Below are 17,052 nucleotides of genomic sequence, written 5' to 3'. Positions count from 1 at the left end.
GTAAAATTATTTTGTTGGATTTTCAAAGTCAAACTTTCATTCTGGCTAGCCAATTTTCATTCCTTATTGATGTACCATGTTATTAGCAATATAATGATGTAGTTTTTACTATTAATAAAAACAAAATACTGGTGAAATATTTTGTGTTTATAACAGAATGGATGCATAAGGATTAATTATTATATGATGATGGGTGTTCGGGTAGCGAATGGATATATAGATAAGAGTCCTGATAGAATAAATAAATACCTATCTCTCTGGAGCGAATAAAATTTCACATCACTTCTGGTTGAAGAAATTTGTCTTGGCATCATTCTGACAACCTAGGATATGTTCAAACCATCTGACCCTTATTTTTTGGAGGTGGTATGGTCTGGCTACACTCTCCCAGATATCAATTTCTCCTTTGTCAGTAACCTAAAGTGGTTCTATTTTTGTATTTTTTAGAGTACTACTTTGTGGGAGCTGGACCCCCACCCCCGCCATCACGTTAAACTGCCTTCATGTCTAATCTTGCTACTGTTTGAAGCAGATTATTTTTTAAAACTACTTTTCCTTCCAAACCAGGCATATTGCCACTGAATAAGGGACTACTATGATAGAGACCAGAAGGAGTTGGGCAGTGAGATATTTGTTCACGTTACATTGAGATGTTTTGTGTTTGGATTATTCAAACTGCTGTTCTTATCCTGGGTGTTATTTTCACAATGTTTCAGCTGATGCAATCCGTGACCTTTTTCAGGTGTACATTGCCAAGCTCGGGAATCTGCGCGAAATTTTGAATGGAACACTTTATTTGGTAGCATGCTCTCATTTCGTCAACCATGACCAGGTACAAGCTTTAAGTAATCTGCAATTGCATTCTTCATATCGCACACACTAATTACAATTACAGGAGACTAAACCAGACCTTTTATTTTTAAGTGAAACTGGCATTGGACAGGCTATTTCCCTAGATGAGTTTGCAATTACAGGATACTCTAACTTAACTTCTAAATCTGACCCCCAAGATCGCCATGGGCATGGAATATGTGCCTATATTAAAGATAGCTTTCCATGTGGGAGGGACATCTCCAGGGAAGATCCTAACTTACCCTATATGTGCTTCCGGGTTGCTTTAGCTCACACTACTGCATTTATATTTACTCTCTATCGCCCCCACAACAGCGGAGTTACTATCTTTCAAAGCATATCTGAGAAAATTGACCAAGTCCTTTCTACTTATCCTTCAGCTAACATTCACGTATGTGGAGATTTCAATGTTCACAACGTCGAATGGTTGACCCACTCAAACAAGACCGATGATGAGGGGAGGTTCTGTCATGATTTCTCCATTGCCTATGACCTCACTCAGATTGTTCAAGAACCTACCCGTGTGCCCGATAATGACGGCCAGTATGCGAGCCTACTAGACCTTTTTCTCACAACTTGCCCTGAACTATGTTCAGTTTCTGTTCTGTCGCCTCTTGGATCTTCCGACCACTCTGTTGTATCAATTAAGATAAAAATGAAATGTAATAAGTCCCCAGACGTACCACTTCATCGTACAGTATATAGATACACTAAGGCTGACTGGGATAGCTTCCGTACATTTATATCTGATCTACCTCTGCATTCCATGTTTAAAAAGGATGTGTCCTCTATAGTATTAGACCTAACTGAATGGTTAATTGTAGGTATTGACCATTTCATACCCTCTAAAAAGTTTCAGCAAAAACCTAACAGCCAGCCATGGTTCTCTCCAGAATGTGCTGCTGCCATTGCGCACAGAAATCACTTTTTCCACTGCTTCAAACGTAATAGATGTATGGAAACTAAAGCCGTTTTCAGGACTGCCAGCAACCATTGTAAGAAAGTAATAAGGAACGCAAGAGAGTTGTATGCTCAATCTGTTAAGTCCAAAGTAGCTGAGCAGCGGCTTGGTTCCCACCAGTTTTGGCAAATAGCAAACAGAATCCTGAACAGAAGCGTGTGCTCCATCCCAACTATTATCAATGGACCTGAGGTAATCTCGTCAGCATCAGACAAAGCCAAACTCTTTGTCAAGAACTTTGCAGCTAATTCTACCCTTTGCGACCAAGACCGCCAACCCCCAATATTTCCTCCTGTATCAGAAAACACGCTATGTGATATACGTATATCTGTACGCGATGTTGCCAAGCTAATCAAAAACCTTGATTCCAGTAAAGCAACTGGCCCTGATGGTATTCCAATTATAGTACTCAAAAAACTTCAACCTGAACTAGCGCCCATACTTACAAAACTGTTTAAACGTTGTCTTAAGGAGAATAGTTTCCCATCTCCCTGGAAAATCTCATCAGTATGCCCTGTATTTAAGAATTCAGGTGATCGCTCATCCCCCTCTCAGTACAGGCCAATAAGTCTCCTGTGCGTCATGAGTAAGTTGCTAGAATCTGTGTTAAATACAGAAGTAATCAAACATCTCAACAAAAATAACCTTCTTAGTGACACTCAATATGGTTTCCATTCTGCTAGATCTACAGCAGATGTCCTTACAGTTATATCGCATAGGATTAGCAAATCTCTCGACGGTGGCAATCTTTCTAGGGCAATTGCTCTTGACATATCTAAAGCCTTTGATAGGGTATGGCATAAAGGTTTACTTCATAAGATCGCTAGCTATGGTATAGCTGGAAAAGTCTTCTCAATTATTAAATCATTTCTTTCTGATAGGTTCATAAGAGTAGTAGTTGAGGGGCAAAAATCAGAAGCTCACAGTATTAATGCCGGTGTCCCTCAGGGATCCATCCTGGGCCCAACTCTTTTCCTGATCTACATTAATGATCTTCCAAATCATATCCTTACATCATTTGTAGACATTTATGCTGACGACACTACCATTTATGGTACCACATCTAAGACAGTAAACGAGCATGTTCTCTCCAATTCTCTCTCCTCTGATCTTGAGCATGTAGTACAATGGGGAAAGGAGTGGCTGGTTACTTTTAATGCATCTAAAACCAAGCTTCTCTCTTTACATCATCAACATTTTAATCCACATTTGTCATCAATTGAAATGAATGGCTCTCGTCTTCAGGAGGCCTCAAGTTTTGACAAGCTTCTGGGCTTGACCATTACTCCTGATCTTAAATGGAACACGTATATCAAATCTGTTGCCAAGGCCGCTGGAAAAATGGTGGGATCTTTCTATCGATCCAGTAGATATCTCACTGCTGATGCTATTCTCTATCTATATAAGAGCCAGGTACGTCCAAGGATGGAATACTGTTGCCACATCTGGGCAGGAGCTGCTAGAAAGGACTTGTCCTGCCTTGATAGAGTTCAAAATAGACTTCGTAGCCTCGTAGGAGATGTCCTTTTCTCCTCCTTACAACCTCTATCTCACAGAAGAGATGTTGCGAGTTTGTCTTTGATGTATCGTTATTTTCATGGAAAGTGTTCAACTGAGCTTCAATCTATGGTCCCCCCTCGTCAAACTTTCACAAGAAACACTCGTCTAGCTGTAAACACTATCAATAATTTCCCCCACTCTTTATCTGTGCCTAAACCTAAACATAGATTCCATGAACAAAGCTTCTTTCTTAGAACTGCACGCCTGTGGAATTGTCTTCCGTTTTCCTGCTTTCCGGCTGACTACAATATGGTTGTGTTCAAGTCTAAGGTAAATAAGTTCTTGATGAGCCGTTCCATATAAGTTATTAAATTTACCAAATTTTCATTACTAATGATTACTATATTGACCAACTTCTACTGTACACTCTTTAACCCTTATCCTTGAGTGGCCTCTGGGCCTTGATAATGTGGTGATGCCTTTGTAAAAAAAAAAACAAAAAAAAACTAAGGATTGAACCTTCAACCCCCGGAAGAGTTTCTCTTAGAACTGAATTTTATGTAGTACTTTATCCGTTACACCACAGGTCCTTGCAGACATTGAGATAGTAAAAAATGCTTGTCAGATGTTTGAAAACAAAGTCAACATTTTTGTTAGCCAGCTTTGTAAACTCTTTCTTCCCTATTATTGGCTCTTAAAAAGCTTACTTTTTGGCTAGTCTGTTTGGAGTCCATGGCATTGAACGCTGGTGGTGAGGCCTCTTTCAGGCCTGGCTTGTCTTGAAATGATTCAACCGTCCGCTTCCTTTTTATTTTTATGATTAGCTTCTTAGATTAAGTGGCTTCATGCTTTGTCTGGAACAACTTCCGTTAAGACGAAGTTAAGATTTTAGTTAAGCAGCCAAAGAAAATTGGTTATCATAATTATCATGTTTGTATATTCTTATATGTTTAGCTCACCTGTTTACATACCTAAAAGCGACCAGATTCTCAGTGCCCGGGGGTGAGGATGGAGGTCGGCTTGATTAAGCACAAATAATGTATTTTAATCACCTTATTACTACATCAGCAGCGTTATCTATAACCCCACCTCCATCCCCGGGTGGAGTCAGAAAAAAGTGTAAAGTAATACATTTCAAATGTGGATTAATACTTACACATTAGAAAAATCATCAACGAGTTATTTTTTTGTTTGTTGTTTTTTCTTTATCTTTTCTTTCTTATCCCCCCCCCCTTTCTTCCATGTTTTATTCTTCATCTCTGAATACTCTGTAATGTTAATATTATTTTTTTTTTGGGGGGGGGACGATTAAAACATGAAAATGAAATTCTAATGAAGCGGGGGGGGTGTAGTGGTGGTGATCGTGATAGGTATGTGTGTGTGGGGAGGTATGACTCCAAAGGATGCTTTGATTTAAATAGACCCCTTCCCTTCACTGAACAACACAAGGAGGAGGAGGGGGATGGGGGCGGGGAGAGCAGTGAAAGGTGAAATCTTCTTTCCTCAACACAATCCAAGGACAGAAAAAAAAAAAAAAAAAAAGATTGCCTAGAGCGCATGCGTCAATCGCTGGTCGCGTTGGCGGGGACACTTGATGATTGGATATCATTATTTTTATTTTTTTTTTATCAGTATTGTTGGTTGTTTGGCAATAAGAAATTGTTCAAATGTCAAACTCACTAATGATGTGACAATTTGTTTCTTTACAAAAGCTTGAAAAGTGATTCACTATGCTCAGCAAATAGTAAGTAAGACGCACATCATCATCATCATCATCATCATCGGCTTACCGTCCATGTTACAAGCTAGCTTGTGTTTGAGCGGCTGATAGAAAGTGACTTCCAAACTAACCTATCTCTGCCCAAGTCTTTAATTATCCCCCCCCCCCGCCCACCTTCTCTCAAATTTATCCTCCAGTGTTTTCCTTGACCTTTCCCTATAAACTTAACCTGCTATCTTAATTGCTCGCTCTACATCTGATGGCTCAAGAACCCCCATATATTCTTTTAATGTGGCCATACCAAAGTCTCTTGTTCTGCACACATTTCTCTATACTGTTCAGGTTTAATCTTCCTCTGAGGTCATCAGATCCAAGCCTGTCTTTAAGATTCACATTGCACATCCATTGTGTCATTTTTATATCATTTCTATTTATGCAATACATGTCCTCATCCTTCTTTGGCCAGGTTTCACTTCACTATTACACTGCATACTTGAGAGAACTTGAACGCTTACTGGAGAGAACTTGAATGCCTACTAGACACTATCCTCGAGTGTCTAAGGTCTCACTGTAGAAAGGTTTGTCAGGATAACCTGGCATAAGGATACTTTTCCCTAGATGTAAACCCTGACCAAATATTCAAAATCACATAATATTCATAGCCCAAATAAGATCTCCTCGATATGGCTAACCTATAATGACTTTTACGAGGAATGGTGCACCTTCTCCAAGTGATTTTCTCCTACGTAGCAACACGAAGCTGGATACTCCACCAGACTAGACAAATTCTTGTCCTGGAATCCAGTAAGACCAATAGACTAAAGAGAAAGACATATTATAACTTTAAAATGGTCAATTGAGGAAAGGAAAATTATCCTACTAACTCAGTGTTTGAGAGATAAAGAACTTTAATGGAGCATTCGAATATCTATGTATCTCATATAGAGTTCAAGTGTTAGCCCCAGGTAGGGGGCCCCCTAGATTCTTGAGAACTTTGACTCAAGAAAAATGAAACACATACACTTTTCTCTTGGTCGACAGTGGTAACATATAGTTGGTTAGTTATGGCAGGAGATTATTTGTTGATATATTGTTGCTACTACTACTACTACTACTACTACTACTGCAACAAGAAGTTGTTATCTGTGATTGCTCATTGAAAACAACCAGTGGTTTTCTCTGGAGTCCATGTTATAACAAATCTCCTCAGATTTCCAATGTTCTCCATCTCTTTTGATAACTTTTGCAAAACATTTTGCATTATCGCAACAGCTGCTTCCCATTAATTTCTCACTAACAATGGCTGCTGGTCTTTCCTTTGGGCTCGTGTGAATTAAAAAAAAAATTATTGTTGTTGTTTATTTGTTTTTATTAATTATTTTAATACTTGTCTATTAAATAAATTAAACCGAATTAATGCGAATCTAAAAAAAAAAGCATTTTCCTCTTTCTTTGTCAATTTTATTTTATTCCCCAAAAGATTTGCAAGAAATTAATATTTTATTATTAGAGTAAATTATTAGTATTGATTTTTGTTGAATGTTATTTGGTGAATATTATTTGGTGAATATTATTTGTTGAATGATATTCGTTGAATGATATTCGTTGAATGAGAGTTGTTGAAAGATATTTGTTAAATGATATTTTTTTTAATGATATTTGTTGAATGATATTTGTTGAATGATATTTTTTTTAATGATATTCTTTGAATGATATTTGTTGAATGATATTTGTGGATAATATTTTCAATCTTATTCCTTTAACCGGTGTATTTCAACGGGGATTCCCTGAAAACCTATGATTCTGCAAAATGTCCCTGGTGGTTCCACAAAACAAGGGAAATAAGCTGATGCACTTTTTTAACTTTTATTTAATTTCATATAAGTAATATTATTAAGCATGCAGGGAGGTGACTGTAGTTCACTATGAACTGACAACCTGGGTGCCTGAAGTACGAATCTGGTTTGTTCTACAAAAACCGCTTTCACTTAGGATATTGGCAACCTTCACGTTGTCCCTCCTGTAAGTACCTTATGTCTTTCTAGAAATAATTCTAACTATAAAAATATCGGGGAAACCAATGCCAACAATAGAATCCTCGGATTTTACAATAGTATGATGATAAAACATGCACAAATATATTCTTTGTTAATCTAATATCGTAATGTAGACATCATCATATCTAAGCAATTATGTTATTAAAAAATATAACAATCACTGCTAATGTATTTAGTGATTCTATTTATTTCCATCCAAGGGCCCGAAAATGGGATTAAAAGAAAAACAAACAACCCTAGAACAGAGGGCATCTCAGTTGGCATTCCTCGCTAGAAATGCCTCAGGTGATTAGCAATAAGCTAAGCTTTTCTTAAAGGCAGAAGGCAAAGCCTGGGAGGGTGAACCTCCTAGAACTGCACAGAACCAGAGATTTATTTTAGTCAACAACAGGAAACAATTCATCTTAACAATGGAGTAGACTCTGCTGGTTTGGGCATTCTCTCAACGCCACCCCTTCCGACTATTCCGCATTAATTCAATTTCATATTTAAATAATTCAAAAATGGTTACGAATCAAGGTCTTCTGGTCAGGTCATTTTAGGGTTGAGTTATGCAAATCCAGAAACCGAATGATAAACAGGAATAATAGAAACAATAGATCCAATGAACAAAAACAAAAAACAAAATGGAAACACTGGAAGCACGAGGAAGTTACAAGAGAAAAGATCGCAAAAATGACTTATGAAGAAGACAAACGGGTGAACAAACAAATGTCACCTGCTTATATTACGTTTAATTATGCAAATGTCTTCAGTGATTGATTTATGAAATGACTCATTTGCATAGCTGGCTACATGGATTAGTCAACTATCTGCTCAGGATTATCTGCCCCTGCATAGATAATCCGATCATAATAAAGAGGGAAGTTCAAAACGGAGAATGCTATCGAAATCGACTAAGTAACTTCTCATTGATAGTAATTCCTTCAGTTGTGAATTTTTTTTTTTTTTAAATAAATCATTTGTTTTGCTGATCTTCACAGAAGCGTTTACATCCATTTATTTTTCCATGTTAGTATCTCACAACTCACTCGTCCTTCACAACAAAAACAATATCGGATTTTTGCAGGTCATACTTGCAAAATGTCACGTGATCGATCTAACTAATCTCCTATGGTATTAGCTGTCCCTATGTTCATCCCTTGTCAATCATCCATGTTGGTTGATTCCTTATTGGGTTTTATGACATGTCAATCATTGTTGGATTCTTATTTACTTGCCTCCCCATGGGGGTGGAGTTAATTTAAAAAAAAAAAAAAAAAAAGAAGAGGCATTGTGGATTGGAATAAAAATAAAAAAGAAAGATCTCTCTTTCGCTGATTGAGGACAGTAAAGAAGATGTGTAATATTAGAACAGATACTGCAGTTTGCTCTTAGCCAAAAGGCCAATCATTGTTGTCATTTTATGCCTAAACCATACAGATATGATTAATTTGTAGATTAATTTGTTTTTTAGGTGTATATCTAATGAAGTTGCGTATGTTTTGTCCACCCCTTCCCTCCTTTTCTCTCTCTTTTTCTCTCTCTCCCTCTCTCTCTCCATCTATTCCTCTTCATTTAACATAACTTTTCACCTGTCCATGGTTCAGCTGTTTTTTGATACTTTGCAAACTCATTCTTTGGCCCTCACGGTTCAATGGATCAGCTTTTTCCCAAACTTCACTCTGTATAATCTTATTCATTAAAAAGAGTAGAAAATAGATGTTGGATTTACTTCCGGCAGCCTCATAACTCTTGCTTTTCTTATTTTGTCTTTTAGTCATCATAGCTGTCACAGTGATGTTGCTCTTTTTCTTTGTAGCTGTAATAGTTAAAGCAATGAAAAAAACAACAACAACTCCCTTATTTTCTCTGGGCTGCATATTATTCTCTTGTTGATTTATTTTGCTTTACACAAAAACACTACTTTCTATCATGCAACAAGTTTATTTAGACTATTTTATGTTAGTCTATTTTGGCCATCTCTAGTAGGGAGGTGGATGGAAGAGCCCGAAAAATATGTCCAAATCAGATTATGTGTAGCAGATTGCTGGTTGTAGTTTCATTGATTCTTGTAAACAGTTGTGTTATTAGTTGTATGACGATAGTTGAAGTATATCAGTATCGTATTAATAAAAAACAAATAAATTTAATGATTAAAAATCCAAAAACGTGAGACAAATAAGCCGCTACCATAGCAACAACGGCGATATCTAAGAGTGAAGAAAAAAAAAGGAAAGAAAAATGCTGATATATTTAAAATTCAGAAAAAAAACGTATCCAGCGTCTCTTTCAGAAAAGGCCAGCCGTTAAGAATTTTAAACGCCAAATTAGTTGCAGACAGGAGTCCGAAGAAGAAAGACGTCTGAACTCCGCTGATAAAATGAACATCACGAGAAATACAGGAACTGTATATCGTTGTTGTCCTTCAGCGTAAAACAATGGTTGGTTCATCTTTCACTCTTTCCATTTGTAAATAATAAAGGAAATATCGGATCTCTTTAAGAGGACTATAAAAATACGAAAATTCAGATTTCGTTAGTTCGTGACAAAAAGAAAAGTTCATCGTATAAAAGAAAGAAAAAAAACTAAACACTATAAACAAATGGCGAATTAACCATTAAGAGACATAAAAAGCAAAATCAATGATAAAAGGGGAATAACTCTATAAACCTTCTTTCTGGTTGTGAATCCGTTTTGATTCGTTGTTGAGAGCTCAAAAAACAACAAAAAAAAAAAGAAATAAGCCTTATTGAACTGAAATATTATTGTCATTTTTTTTTTTTTAATTTGTATATATTACCTGTCCGTTCTTTGATTCTGTTCATTAAAATAAAAAAAAAAAGAAGAAATATATATATACATGTTGAATTAATTATCTCTTCATGCCCAAGATATATGCTGAGACTTTTCTAACCCACATTCTATTGCAGGGATGAGTAGCTGATGGCTAAGAAAAACATATCCATCTATCTAAAATATATTTTATACAACACACAAGCCTATAGACCATATTTAAACCAGAGAAGAGAGCGGATAATTGTTATCCCTGTTTGGATACTCTTTTTTTTTTTTGGTGGAGGAAGTCGATGAAATACGGGCTGGCGCGTACCCCTCTACAGCGAACTTCCACGCGATCTGAGATAAAAGATTCCTTTTTTTTTGAGTTAATTTATAAAAAAAAGAAGATAACCTCAGAAGGGGCACGTCACAGTTGACACGTTGTAGGTAGGTATAGTAATCATAATAACGACCAAGGCAATAGTAGTTGTAGCAGATCACATACACAAATTAGTTTCAACTATAAAAATCCATAATTATGACACTGAGACGTTTTTCTTTGAAAAATGATTGCTCGACATGCAAAATATCTGACACGCGTCTTGTACACATCTTCAGAATTAAAGTGTTTATTTTAATCGTCTTTTGGCACTTTAAATAAAGTTCTTCGCATTAGTGATTGTTGAATGAATTGTGTCTTTATTAAAGAGTCACCACTTATCAAGGCCAAAATCCACTTGAGTATAAAGGTTAATAAGATTGGTGGATTGGCTGTTCAATTATGAAGAATATTATGAGAAGATTGAAAATGATAAATGGAATAAACACATTTGGGTACTCATGCTTAATAAAGACCGTGCCGTTGAAATTTTCCAGGAAGTTTATGTAAACACCAGAAGATTTTAAACGAATGTTTCGTCAATATTTTGGGGGGCAAACGCGGTTCAATTTTTTCAATGAAAAATTTATTATTTCTAGTATTACGAAGATAATCTATAATATAAATCTCACCTGTCTGTTTAAATATACGTATGTATGTATGTATGTATGTATGTATGTATGTATGTATGTATGTCTGCCTAAAATTTGAAGCTGATAAGTTTTTATTTCTATTGTTACAAAAAATGAATTGTTAAAAAAAATTTGGACCTTTATGCAATGGCAATGAAAAGAGTGCGTTCCCCTTTTGAAGCTCTCTTTTTAATCCAGATGGAATGTAACGTTATGCAGGGATTTCTTTCAGTACCAGCAGATTGCTGGTCGTCATGGTTTCATAGTCAAAAGTCTTGTAAACAGCCATGTTGTTAGTTGACACATTGTAGGTAGACATATTAGTTGTAAAAACGACCAAAGCACAATAGTAGTTGTAACAGCCGTAACAGTAATGTTAATATTATCTTTCTCCTTTTTTTTAGCTTCATAGTTGCTCTGCCTCTCTTTCTTTGTATATTTATTAATTAAAACATTTAAAAAAAAACAACAACTCCATTATTTGCTCTGAGCTACATATTATTCCCTTGGTGATTGATTTTTCTATATGCAAGTACATTAGTTTGAATCACATAGTAAGTTTATTTGTCTGCATAGTATTAATCTCTTCTATTTGAATACTTTAAACAATATTGATCACAGCTCGTGTAGTGTTATGTGAAGAATTCTTTTGACCCTGAGTGATTGCTAGCCATTGTTTCCTCGACAAATGCCTTGCAAACAGCTGTGTCGCTAGTTGACACGTTATCTGTAGTCTGCTCAATCAGTTGTGACGTCTCTGTCTCTTTTTTTGTCTTCGTTTTGTTATTGTTAACAGCTGTCATCGTAGGTGTAATGGGGTTGATTTGCCTCTTCTCTCCTCATAATAAACACTGTGACATTCTTGCACTGTTATTCGTAGTAAAAATTGTAAAATAACAAGTTCGATTTATACTTTTAGTTTCCTCTGCACATCATCACCATCGCCATCATCATCACCATCATCATCATCAGCAACAGCAACAGCAACAGCAGTTTAACATGCATTTTACATGCAGGCATGTATTGGACAGATTACATATTGTTAATACCCTTCTCTATCGTGGAAGGGAGAAGAAGTGCCTTGAAAATACGTCTGCCTGTGGCACAGACCCAGAGTCAAAGAGGAATAATTTTACTCTCTTATTCTTTATGTGTCTTTGGGAATGATTGTCAGTGATGCAACTTCCAGCTATGTTCATTTTGATACTTACATTTCTAGTAGGATTTTCCACTTTCTACTTACTCTATCTTCATATGGAAAATTCCATTGTTAACACACTCACATCCAAAATATGTTTTATATATAACTCATCTGTTATATAAGAGGCAAATGCCTAGCTAAAACTTGTTGGTGGCTTTAATCAGAAACACAATCGTTTCTGAAGGATTAGAATATTTGATATTCCATTTTCACGTTTTTTTTTTTGTTTTTTTTTTTGTAGTGAGCACGTGTTTGACTTTCTTTCCAAACAGATGGTCGATATTTAATATGTGTTGTTTGATCGCGCATAACACATGGTGGTCGAAGGAAAAATAAAAAGAGAATTAAATTTGAAAAACAGTTGGATGGAATGAATGCGTGGTAGCCCTGTGAATTAAGTAAAGGATTCCATTCGAAATTCTGTATAGGTTCCCAAATTCCAAAAGAGACATCTGAAGAAGGTCAAAGTTACATTGGCCGAAACTTGTGAATAACATTCAAGATGAGAACAGTAGTTCGAATAGTCCAAATAGTACAAATACAAAGAACCACTAATCATCATAGATAATAATACCAGGAATGAAAGTTCATCATTCAAACTCCTCAGCCTAACATTCACAGCCAACGTGAATTGGAACAAATATATTGAAGATATTGTCAAGGCTGTTGCAAAGAAGGTAGGTTCCCTCTACCATGCTAGAAAAATACTCATCATCATCATCATGCAGTCCGTCAGTCTTGATGATGACTAGTTGGAGCCTCAGTGCTTTATCCCTCGCGGTTGGCGTAGTCTCACTCCATCACCACAGGACTTTCCACCTTGGCTCCAAACTTGCTTGCGCAGTTTAGGTGCAGTATCTGTTGCGCATCAGATAGACACCCTCTGAACCTCCAGTGCTCATGTCCAGTCGAGCGAACCCATGACAACTGGCAGCAGCTTGACAAAGCCACTATTTGCCCATAGAATATTGTTACCATATATGGACTGATACATTAAACACTAGTCTCTCTCTATTCTATGGGATTCAGAAAAGAGTCTTCAATCTAATAGTTTCTGCACTGTTAACCAACCTCTGACTTTTGTCCCATTGCTATTATGTTGCATTACTGTACTTTAATGAAATGTGCCCTGATAACCTCATAGCACTGGTGTAGATACCCCTGACGAATCCAACAAGCAGTAAAATCCCACCCCTTCACTCTAAAAGTCCCCAATGCCAAAGAGCCTTCTACTCTAAAAGTTTCTTCCTTCAAACTGCTAGACTTTGGAGTTCCCTCCATATATCTTGCTTCCCTGACTGCACTGATATGCAGAAATCTGAATGTAATATGAACAAACATCTTGCTGCTCAACTCCCTACTTAGAGTATCCCTGTAGGCATGATCCCTAATTCACAATCGTCCCTAACGTCTCAGTGGCAATTTGCCATGTTAGGGGTGAATGTGAATAAAAAAAAAAAAAAACCTCAGATGGAAAAGATAACCACCTTGGCAGAGGTAATTAGTTAACTTAAACAAAATAATAATTTAATTGGCTTTTATATGTCGTTTAACTTTGTAACAAAAAATCGATATTCAAAATCTGAACCTCTCACCAACTGCTTTTATTGTTTTCTGATGTTTAAGTATGACCCTGCTCAGATAAAAACAGTTCAAAAGAAGGGGAAGAGGGGAAAGAGTTAGAAAAGAACGTATGTTCAAAGTTTAATTTTTTTTTATAAAGTCTTTAATAAAATCTCTCTTCATGATGACTACTTTAAGTATTTCACTATCGAAAATGAAATGCATCAACCATAGAACAGTTAATGCCTTTAATAAGAGAATGATTAAATCACAAATCAACTGTCACCTTGTTGTAATCCCCCACTTTATAATAAAGACCAATAAGTAGCTATTTGTATTCTACCTTACCTGTGTCCCGGCGTTGCCTGGGAGAGTAGACATTCCATTCCCAACCTTGAACGCTTCCGTGCAAACACAGATCCCACAATGTTAAAAGCAAATCCTTAGAATTTGCTGTCATTTTGGGTTGATGTTACCTATTATTACAAGGGACGTTCCAAAAGTAATGCCTCCTATTTTTTATTCCGCCTGAATGGATCAGAGAGGATTGCAAATTACATGACTGAACTTATGCATTCATGACCTGAAAGTTTCATCTCCCTGTTGCACATATTGACGGTGCAGCACCTGTTGAACGTTTCCAAAACTGATGCAGTTGATGTCAGCATGGTTAGGAGATGGGTTCGTTGATTTTTCCCTTTGTTTTATTTTACTTCAGTCGCAGTTCTCATAAATCAAGGGGCCAACAACCAGGGGCTAACGCTTGAAGTCTATATGAGATACATAGATATTTGAATGTTCCATTAAAGTTCTATATCTCTCAAGCACTGAGTTAGTAAAGAAATTGAGAACATAATTTTCCTCTCCCCAATTAACCATTTTTATACGTTGTAGTATGTCTTTCATATTGGTCTCTTGGTCTTACTGGATTCCAGGACAAGAATTTATCTAGTCTGGTGGAGTATCCAGCTTTGTGCTATTACTTGAGGTAATATCACTTGGAGAAGGTGCACCATTCCTCGGAAATGCTGTGGAGTAGCCGTAGTGAGGAGATCATATCTGGGCTGCGAATACTATGTGATTTTGAATATTTGGTCTGGGTTTACTTCTATGGAAAAAGTATCCTCATGCCAGATTGTTCTGGCAAACCCCTGTACAGAGAGACCTTAGATACTCGAGGACAGTGTCTAGTAGGCATTCATGGCGATAAATGTGAGTGACAAAGTGCGCTCCAGACTTTTATGACCGAGGAATCGTTCATTGCTGGCAAAAGTGCATTGAGAATGTTGATGACTATGTAGAAAAATAAATTCTGGCGTACAAAAGGTTGATGGTTTGAATGGTATAGCTCCCGTTTTTGTAGGTCTTAAATGTTTTAATTTTTGAGTTAAAAAATGGGAGGATTTACTTTTGAAATGACCATTGTAGTATTACTACACGTATTATATGCAGTATTATCACAAATGGTGGTAACTTGATTAGAATTAAATTAATTTTATTTTATTGGATATTTTTTTAACTGAATAAACATGTCTTCTGTTTCGTAATCACAGGAATTTGTCCATGTCAATGAAACCATCTGAGAACAGCCGATACCTGTCCATAGACAGCGATGAAAAGAAGGATTTTTTTCTTTGGTTTTTAACTATTGTGACATCACTTATCAAGGCCAAGCGCCACAGAATAATGATTAATGAGATGGAATGAATCGGTGTAAAAATAAGGAAGAAAAAAAAAAAAGAAAGTAAACGTCTCATTATGGAAATAGAGTGTAGGATTTATTTTCGAATTCATTGCAAGTGCAAGGGGTTGTCTTACTTGCTATTTGTTTTCTCTCCTCCTGTAAACACTTGAAACAGTTTCATCCGACACTTTTTTTTTTACTTGTGTGATGCGAGAGAAGTTCATTTATTTACATATGATGGACACGATTTTACAGGATGCACAATTTGAACCAAGTCATCTTTTAACTCCAATCTGAACTTCTCTTGATCAATGCGGTCAGCATAACAGATTTTCAGAAAGAAGAAGAATAAAGTCTATTATGTTTTTTTTTTTCAAACAAACATATAGTAAGCCATCATATAGTGTTCGACAAATCCAATGGACTGAATTCGTATTTTAGCTTTAATCAAGCAGCTTATTTTCATTTCTCTTAAAGGGTCCAGCCATAAAGGGAGCTATTAAATAATTATTATCTATATATTAATATTATAGCGTGTGTGTTATTTTCTGTGTCACGCTTACATCCGGGTTGTTTAATTGTTATGTACTTTCACTTCTTGTAATAAATAATTTTACCAATAATTTTTCATAAGTTTTGGTTTAGGTTTCGATTTTAGCTGATGGCACCTTAGTAATCTATTTTTTATAAATAATTTTATCAATAATTTTTCATAAGTTTTGGTTTAGGTTTCGATTTTAGCTGATGGCACCTTAGTAATCTATTTTTTATAAATAATTTTATCAATAATTTTTCATAAGTTTTGGTTTAGGTTTCGATTTTAGCTGATGGCACCTTAGTAATCTATTTTTTATAAATAATTTTATCAATAATTTTTCATACGTTTTGGTTTAGGTTTCGATTTTAGCTGATGGCACCTTAGTAATCTATTTTTTTATAAATAATTTTATCAATAATTTTTCATAAGTTTTGGTTTAGGTTTCGATTTTAGCTGATGGCACCTTAGTAATCTATTTTTTATAAATAATTTTATCAATAATTTTTCATAAGTTTTGGTTTCAATAATAGCTATTATTGAAACCAAAACTTATGAAAAATTATTGATAAAATTATTTATAAAATATATATATATATATATATATATATATATATATATATATATATATATATATATATATATATATAAAAGTTTGGGGTTCGGTTTCGATTCAAACTGATGAGTCCAAGCCATATAGATATATTGTTTATTTTTGATGGTTGGTTGTTTTTGTTTTACGGCATATCAACCTTTTTCAGGTTATTTAATGCCGAATCTAATTATTTTGAGGAACGATTTTTAATGGAGCATATTTGTTTTTTATGTCGGATTTTATTTAACCCATAGTTGGGACTCTAACAGGTACTACCACTCCGGGTCAGAGTGGACCTGGAAGCAATGGCAATTAAAGGGTGGCTCCACACTCCCCAAGACCCGCAAGGTGGGGCCTCACCATCGGATATAGTTTTAGGTCATATCCAGGACCGTTTAGTTTTGAAATTGCAACTTTATAATATATTAAAAAATCGATAGAACATTAACTCTATAATAATATATTTGAAATCTGCAAGAATTAAAATATCATATTTAAGCGTATTTTACGACTTGGCTTTGCTGAGCGCCTCTGCTAGCTTGGATAAATACTTTTGCAGTTTTAACAAAATAGCTACAATAATATTGGAGTGTCTCCATTTACACTGAATCTA

At 35.7% G+C, this 17,052-nt stretch overlaps 1 protein-coding gene across 4 annotated transcripts in view; it reads left to right on the top strand.

The window, feature by feature from the left end:
- LOC145293525 (uncharacterized) overlaps nt 1–17,052 on the top strand; it is a 62,515-nt gene that overhangs the window by 29,529 nt on the left and 15,934 nt on the right. The window contains exon 1 of one of the 4 annotated variants that reach the window (XM_080140033.1): nt 4,949–5,057. The exons of the other annotated variants lie outside the window; for them this stretch is intronic. The gene's annotated coding sequence lies outside the window, so the exon portion shown is untranslated. Of the gene's footprint in view, nt 1–4,948; nt 5,058–17,052 lie in introns of those variants that run through there. 4 annotated transcript variants of the gene reach the window in all.

Source organism: Euprymna scolopes, chromosome 2 (genome assembly GCF_053919585.1).
Source record: "Euprymna scolopes isolate OS-2025 chromosome 2, ASM5391958v1, whole genome shotgun sequence".
NCBI lineage: Eukaryota > Metazoa > Mollusca > Cephalopoda > Sepiida > Sepiolidae > Euprymna > Euprymna scolopes.
Note: the sequence above shows the minus strand (reverse complement) of the source record. Positions and strands in the feature narration are given on the sequence as shown.